The sequence below is a fragment of the Kryptolebias marmoratus genome, linkage group LG18 (genome assembly GCF_001649575.2).
Source record: "Kryptolebias marmoratus isolate JLee-2015 linkage group LG18, ASM164957v2, whole genome shotgun sequence".
NCBI lineage: Eukaryota > Metazoa > Chordata > Actinopteri > Cyprinodontiformes > Rivulidae > Kryptolebias > Kryptolebias marmoratus.
This window is the reverse complement of record NC_051447.1, coordinates 14,670,858-14,678,130: the sequence shown is the minus strand read 5'-3', so window position 1 is coordinate 14,678,130 and position 7,273 is coordinate 14,670,858. Positions and strand designations below refer to the sequence as shown.

Genomic DNA, 7,273 nt, shown 5'->3' with positions numbered 1-7,273 from the left:
GGGGGGGGGGGGGGGGTGTTTCAGTTTTCGGCTTGAAATAAAGTTTGAGTCTCGGCTAAAGCACAGAGAAGTCGTCTGATGGTTCCAAAGGGAGTAAAGTAAAGGTGCGAGTGAGCTCTTAGTGTCTAAAAAACAGTATCTGAGGGTAAATTAGCTGTCACTGCCTCTGGATTAGACTACATCAAAACAGACCCGTGCCTTCGCCGAGCAGAGCTGAGTGAACACAGAAAAGAGGGCAGGGTGAGAAAGTCCAAGAATGTGTGTGATTTTAATCTGAGCGTCTCCCTTCTTTTCCCTTCCTTCCTCTTATGTGGGAGGTTAATTGGCCCGGCGTACGGCCGTCCAAGCATGGTGCAAACACTGTTTAATTGCCTTTATTCTTTCGCCAACTTGGCAAAATACCGTCAGCGCGTAATCTGTCTGGCAGTTCGGGGAACCGCGGAAGGCTGCAGTAGATGACGTCGGCCGAGAATGTGAAAGCTGGTTTCTTGGAGAGAAAGGGTTTTGTCCACCTAGCTGCATTCCTGCAGAAATGATCATCTTGGACAAGTGGTTTGTTTGTGTGGGTTAAGCCTGAAGCTTTGTCTGCGAGTTGTAGGCTTCTCTGTTAGCCCGTTAGCAAGGCATCTTTGTTAAAGAACAATTCCCCAGATTTACCCCTTGTCCAGCCCATGAAGAATCTATTAGGATTGAATTGGTTCCTGCAAGTAAAGTTGCATATTGCTGCAAATTTTGTTCCTTTTTTATTTGTATGTGTAGTTTTTCTCATATTTTTGTGAATAATTGGCATCTTCACAAACGTTAAGGTGTTAAAATAGTTAAAAAATGAATAAAAAATAGACATTTTTATGTATTTTAAACAAAAAAAAGGATTGACATGGATCTCGCTCCATATTAATGATTAAAAACTGTTCACAAATTGAAATAGTTCATTCATATAATAATGTTATGTTGAGTTTTGGTAGAAATGGCCATACAGTAAGTCAAGTTTTATTTATTTAAAGTAATTTCCAGCTATATTAAGTTCTTTGTTAGATTTAGGTCACCGAGAAGCTTTTCCTGAGAGCGTCAGGTGTTCTCTTTTCTGTCTTAATTAGCTTAACCCACTGGCTCATTATTGATTATCTGTTGAATGGCCATGTAATGCTGTAAACTGCTTTACTGTGATGTTCTTAACTCATGAGACCAGCGCCGTATGATCCCACGGTTGTTCAGTGATCGTTAACCGTGTTTGAGCCAGCATGACTCGCTTTATTTCCAACTGAGAATTAACAATACAATTAAAGGCCTCCCGCTGCTCTGAGGATACTGATATCTAAAGCCTGGAGGCCACAGGAAGACGCAGGAAACAGAGCGGCTCTGTTTGTCTTTGAGGCCTGTTCTTTATCGAAGCAGCTGACCTGTCTCTTTGTTTGCTTGTTTCAGGATTAAGTTGCTGCACCAAATGTGACATATACAACATAAAACTGGCTGGCAATCGAAGCCAAATTGATGACATTCACTCTTACAATGAAAATAACCAGCCTGTTTGTGGTATTTTTCATAAATGACTGTGTTACATGAGAATATGGCAGTTTGAACTCAACTTTTAACAATGCACGAGCCTATTCATTGTTAAATACAGCTTGTCGTTAATTTAATATAATTTTTTTTTTCCTGAAATTGGTTTGTGCCATTTCTGCTCAATTTCAACAGTTTCTTTATTTTTACTCCCCCCCCCCCACCTCAAATTCGGTGACATTGCATGCTCTTCTAGCGAATTATTTCTAATTTATACCTCATTTTTGAGGAGATTTCTGCAGCAATTAAAGCCCACTGCAGCAGTTTGGGAGGACTGTTATTATTTTTTTTTATTTTTTAAATTTCACTTTTCTTTGTGTTTCTTTACGGTTGATCATCTTTTGATTGTTCCCGTTTGCATCATCTTCCTTCTATCCACTTTCTCTGTCTGTCCACGCTTTCAGAAATCCTCCACCACCCACATGGAGACAGGAAGTTTGGCGTATTTTCATCGCGGATTTTCTGTGTCTATGAAACAGTTGGGAACACACACACACACAGACGCTGACGTGTGCCTCATTAAAACCTTTCCCATAGATGTTGTACTTTGTACAGCTCTTCACTCATCATCACCTCCAATCCGCTCAGCCTCTGCCTCCTTTTGAGCTCCACTGTTTATTTTCATCAAGGCTGCGTCCCCTCCTCCTCTTCGCTCCCTCCATCAAACCGCCCACCCTTCTCTTTGTTCACGCGTTCTCTCATCTACAGTGGTCTTTGTCGCTGCCCTGTCATGTATTTATTTGCCTTTTTAAACCATTAAGACTCTCTGATTGTCCCTCATGGCGTCCCGGCGCGTTTCCTTCTCCCTGCTCAGGAATTGAATCGCTGAGCGGAGATAAAAGATGATGATGAAGAAGAAGAAGAAGAAGACACGGAGCAGGTTCCGGCTCCATCACTGATCACACCGTTCAGGTGGTCCGAAGTGCCGGGGTCACTGTTAGGAGTTTCATTTCAAAACCTTCCTGGTCCAGCTGCTTTCGAACTGTCACGACTTCTTCTGATCACCTGCTGCTGAAGGCGAAGTTGGAGCAACAAGCATTTCACCATGTCTGTGTTTTAAGCCAACCCTATTCAAGATGGCCGCCACAGCTAATCAACCTTAGCTTCCACAAAAATGGCTACACTGGTGCAGTTACTATTTTTGCGGTTGCTAATAACCATTTCAGAGCACTTTTGTTTCTGCTGGAAGTCGTTCTGAGGCAGAAACAAATAAAACTCATCCAGGTGTCGACTCCCCACGTTAATCAGATCCGTTTTGTGACATCAAAGAGCGCTTCCAGGAAGAACCCGCTGTCCTTGTGTGAGCGCTCACCTTCACTTCTCATCACTTTGAAAGAGGGGCGCACCACTGCCGAGAGGAGGTTGTGCACGCTTTGAAGTCGGTCCTCGGAGCGGACAATGTTTACGTTCCTCCGGAGCTGCTTAAATATGTCTCTTATTGATAGCAGAAATGTTAACTGAACCCTAATATCACAGAAACCTCAAAACACAGACAAGCACGAGCAGCTGTTCAGGAATTTCTTTCTTCTGTAAGATGATACCAGGGAAGTGAAAAGTTGCTGTTTCCAGTTTTTCCACTAGAGGGTGCTGCAGACACTCAAAACAAAATGATTTTAAAGTCTGGGAAAACAAATTGATTTCTTCACTTCTTCTCTTATAAGCTGCAATCAGTGCCCCCCACAAACTATAAATAGAAAGAAAAAAAAAATCGTAGGCGTTTGTAAAATTTACTGTCCAGATGACATTACTAAGAGGTGATGACTCAAACAAGGATGATTTCTCAGAATTGCAAAACTCCTTTAGTGCCAAGTGGATAAGTCTTAATGTCAAAGAAGCACCGCCTTTTGCAATATAGTTTTGCACTCCACCCTTTGAGACTGCACCAGTGGCTGCACACTGCATGTGTCAGTCTGTTAGCAAAACATCCCATGAACCGCTGGACAAATTTGAATGAAACTTGCAGAAAGTAATCATTAGATGTCCATCTACAACTGATAAACCTTTGGAGTCAACCTGATTTAAGATGGCTGCCACAGCTAACTGACCTTACAAAATTGGTTTTAACTCAGTCAATTTTACAGATATTGACCTAAAGTTTAGGCTTTTATTAGTTGAAACTGATCCCCAGTACATATTCTAAGAGCTCACAGATTGTGCAAGAGATTTGTTTAAAATGTTTGCCATAAACTATTTGGAGTCACCCTTGTCTGTCTGTTAGCAGAATATGTTGTGAGCGACTGGATGGATTTTAATGAAACTTTCACAACATAATTACTGGATGTACCTCTAAAGCTGATCAGCTTTTGGAGTCAACCTAAATCAAGATGGCTGCCACAGCCATTGACTTTAGAAAATTGGCTGTAATTCAGTCAGTTTTCCAAAAATTTAGCTAAAATTTGAAGCTCAATGAATGCATTTTTTTGTATATTTTCTGTCTAGGATGGGATTGTCGGTTTAAGTTTTCTGCGCAGTCATCTTCGCGGTGAGTCATCGTCTCATGAGTCCCTTTACACACGTCCCACGTCTCTTTTGCCAAATATGTCGGTCCGTCCACACGGTTTTCCCCTCATCCTGGGCCGAGCCCGCACACGCACTGCTCCGAAATCAGCATCCCCGTGATGCAAGATTAGAGAAGTTCAGTTTTTTTTTTTTTCTCTTGATATATTGTAAATAATATCAGATGACTAAAAAAAATGAGGAAGCAACCCAGAAGGGAAGTTTTCCTGCTGTGTCATTCCGATGGCTCAGAGATGTGCTCAGACAAACACACAGAAGATTGGTAAAGTTCAACCAGGACGTGAAGGAAGTTCTGAGACATAACAGAGCGTCTCAGTGAAGGCAGCTCCTTCACATCTGCTGTGCAAAGACATCATTAAAGAAACTGATTAGGCATTAGCTAAATATCGCTGTTTGTTTTTTTGCAAACATGACGAGCATTAGTAAGCAGTATTTATTTCTGTAAACTCCAAAATCTCCTTTTTTCTTACAAATACAGATTGATGAAGGTGTGCATGACATTGTGACACGCTAAGATTCAACAACAAAACCTTGTGAAAGTATTCATACCTTTTGAACTTTTCCGCATTTCTTAATGTTATAAACACAACGTTCAGAGAATTTTTCTGGGGTTTTATGTGATGGACTCGGGGTCCCCAAGTGACAAGTTCTGGTCCTTATTCAGACTCACATGAAGTCTTATCTGGAACAAGATCAGTTGTTAAATTGCAGTCGAATAAAATTATTATTTTTAAAAACGTATATGTATTTTCTTGTCCCTGCAATTGCAGTAATTTATTCTAGCCAGCGCAGCTTTTCCCACATTTACGATAGTTCAACTTTTCTAGCCTGGCCTGCCATTTCCCTCTCTGCCCCTCGGCAGGAAGGAGCCGCCAGCCCGTGGACACGTCCAGGCCTGTGAAGACAATGTGGTGAGTGAAGAAAACCAGCATGGCTGTCACGAAAACAGAACTTCAATGTGAACAGTATATTCTGGAGCTTTGGCGGGGAAAACGCTCTTTAATCGGACCTTGCTGAAGTTTAACTGAAGGCCGCTAAGACAGATCAACATTAAGTAGCACAAATTCAGTCCACCTGTGTGGGATTTAAAATGAGTATAAATCCAGCTGTTCTAATAAGGCCTCGGAGGTTTGTTACAGAGCAGTAGTCATCAAACAGCATCATGAAGACAGAGGAACACACCGGACAGCTCAGGGATGCAGTTGCTGAGAGATTTTCACTTCACAATTATTAATGACTTTGCGGTGGTCTGTCACACCAAATCCCAGTAAAATACTTTGTGACAACATGTAGAATAAGTCAAGGTGTATGAATTATTTTCACAAGGCACTGGAACTCTTTAAACCCGTGTCTTGACTTTAAACAGTGGCTCCCAAAGTTGGGGTTTGCGACCCCCAGTGTGGGTCACAAACCAATTTGGGGTCTTGGCACAATCTCTTGAAATCCAATAAAATTACAAAACAATTCCTACAAGCATACTTTTACTATAATTTTTACAAAAGATAACAATAGTCATAAATAGGGAAAAATTAGTATAATATGAGTTGGAACCATTTCTGTTGTCATTATGTTGTTATTTATTTCCTTTTTTAGCGTTTGTTTAACCACATACATTTGGGATCGCAAGTCTTTGTTGGGGTTTTTTTCGGAATCAGAAGCTAAAATATTTTGCAAACTTTAAATATTTGCATCTATATGAGCAGCAAACTTTGACCAGAGCGTGTGAGCAAAAAATCCGTCGTGCGGATCCTAACGACCCTCGGGAGGGAGGGGAAAGAGAGTGATTTGCATGCGAGTTGAGGCTGCAAATAAACGGAGCGACCCTCTTTATTTTCATTGAAAAAAGCTCCTTGAATGGGAAGCGTGACATCTTCAGTTGCATTTTTTTAAGTAATTTGTGAGCAAAAATGGTAAACATATTCAAAAACATTTCTTTGCACAGGTAAAATCTTTCTCTTTTGTTGTTTTTTTTTTAGCAGAAAATAGTTTTTTCTACCCATCATCACAACTGTCAGCAAGAAAACTTACATAATAAGAGAACAATAACAGATTGCTAGAGAATATTTATATTCCAGAGTCAAATACTTGTAAAATTCTCAGTTACCTGCTGTTTGTAGTCTTGCTGGATGGGAAGCAGCTCCTCTTTGCTTCTCTGTTTCAGAGTCCTCCTTCAAATGATCCAGGATTTAAATGCCGTCTATTGTTTGAATCATTTTTGGAAGCACAAGCAAGTGAAAGGGCCCCAGTCTTAAACCAGATTATGTTTCCTCTTTTTCTGACACCCAAGAGCGGGGTGCAAAGGGAAGTTTTTATGTCAACACCTCCACCACTCTATCCAAGACAGAAATAATCACAGATTTTGGCAAGCCGTCATGTGACATAATCACGATCGGCCATAAAAGGAGTCAACGAGTTCAAACATAAACAAACACCACAACATGGCTTTCAGTCTTACTGTGTCGTCTTCTGTCTGACTTACCCAACTTAGTTTTTTATGGAAATTCTCATCAAAATTAAAAGTCTAGCTTTCTTTAAAAGAACGTATATCGCCTGCCACCTTTCATGCCATCGTTTTAGATAACTTTATGTTGAGAAATGATGGAACTGTAGTTGTGTTGATCAAACCTTGAAAACAATGTTATGTGCGATCTTATGGAATATCACAAGATGTCACACTCAGAGTATGTGTTGTGAATGACTCTCAGCTACTATCACAGCAACTTTTAGGCGAATATCTGTTAAATAGACTGAGTTATAACCATTTTTGTGTTTCCTAAGGTGGATTAGCTGTAGTGGCTATCCTAAATTGGCTTGGCTCCAAAATGTAATCATTTGTAGATGTGAATCTAATGATTACTTTGCTAAAGTTTAATAAAAATCCATTCAGTGGTTTATGAGATATTTTGCTAACAGACAAACAGGGTTGACTCCAACAGTTAGTGCTAAAGTTTTAAGCAAAGATGTCATGCAAGGTGTAGCGCTTAGAGTATGTAATGTCAATGACGCTCATCTACTTCTACATCAAATCTCAGCTCAATAACTGTCAAATTAACTGAATTATAGTCATTTTTGTGTTTTTTAAATTCATTGGGCTGTGGTGGACATCTTGATGTAGGTTGGCTTTAAAAGTTAATCAGTTGTAGACGTACATCCAATGATTATTCTTCTGAAAGATTCAATAAAATCCATCTGAGGG

The 7,273-nt window shown here is 40.3% G+C and overlaps 1 protein-coding gene across 4 annotated transcripts in view; it reads right to left on the bottom strand.

Annotated features, from left to right (window-relative positions):
• Window positions 1-6,313, bottom strand: part of tfec (transcription factor EC) — a 39,782-nt gene extending 33,469 nt beyond the window's left edge. For all 4 annotated transcript variants that reach the window (XM_017424847.3, XM_037981391.1, XM_037981392.1 and 1 more), the window contains exon 1: window positions 6,182-6,313. The gene's annotated coding sequence lies outside the window, so the exon portion shown is untranslated. The remainder of the gene's footprint in view (window positions 1-6,181) is intronic.
• Window positions 6,314-7,273: the final 960 nt, after the last annotated feature.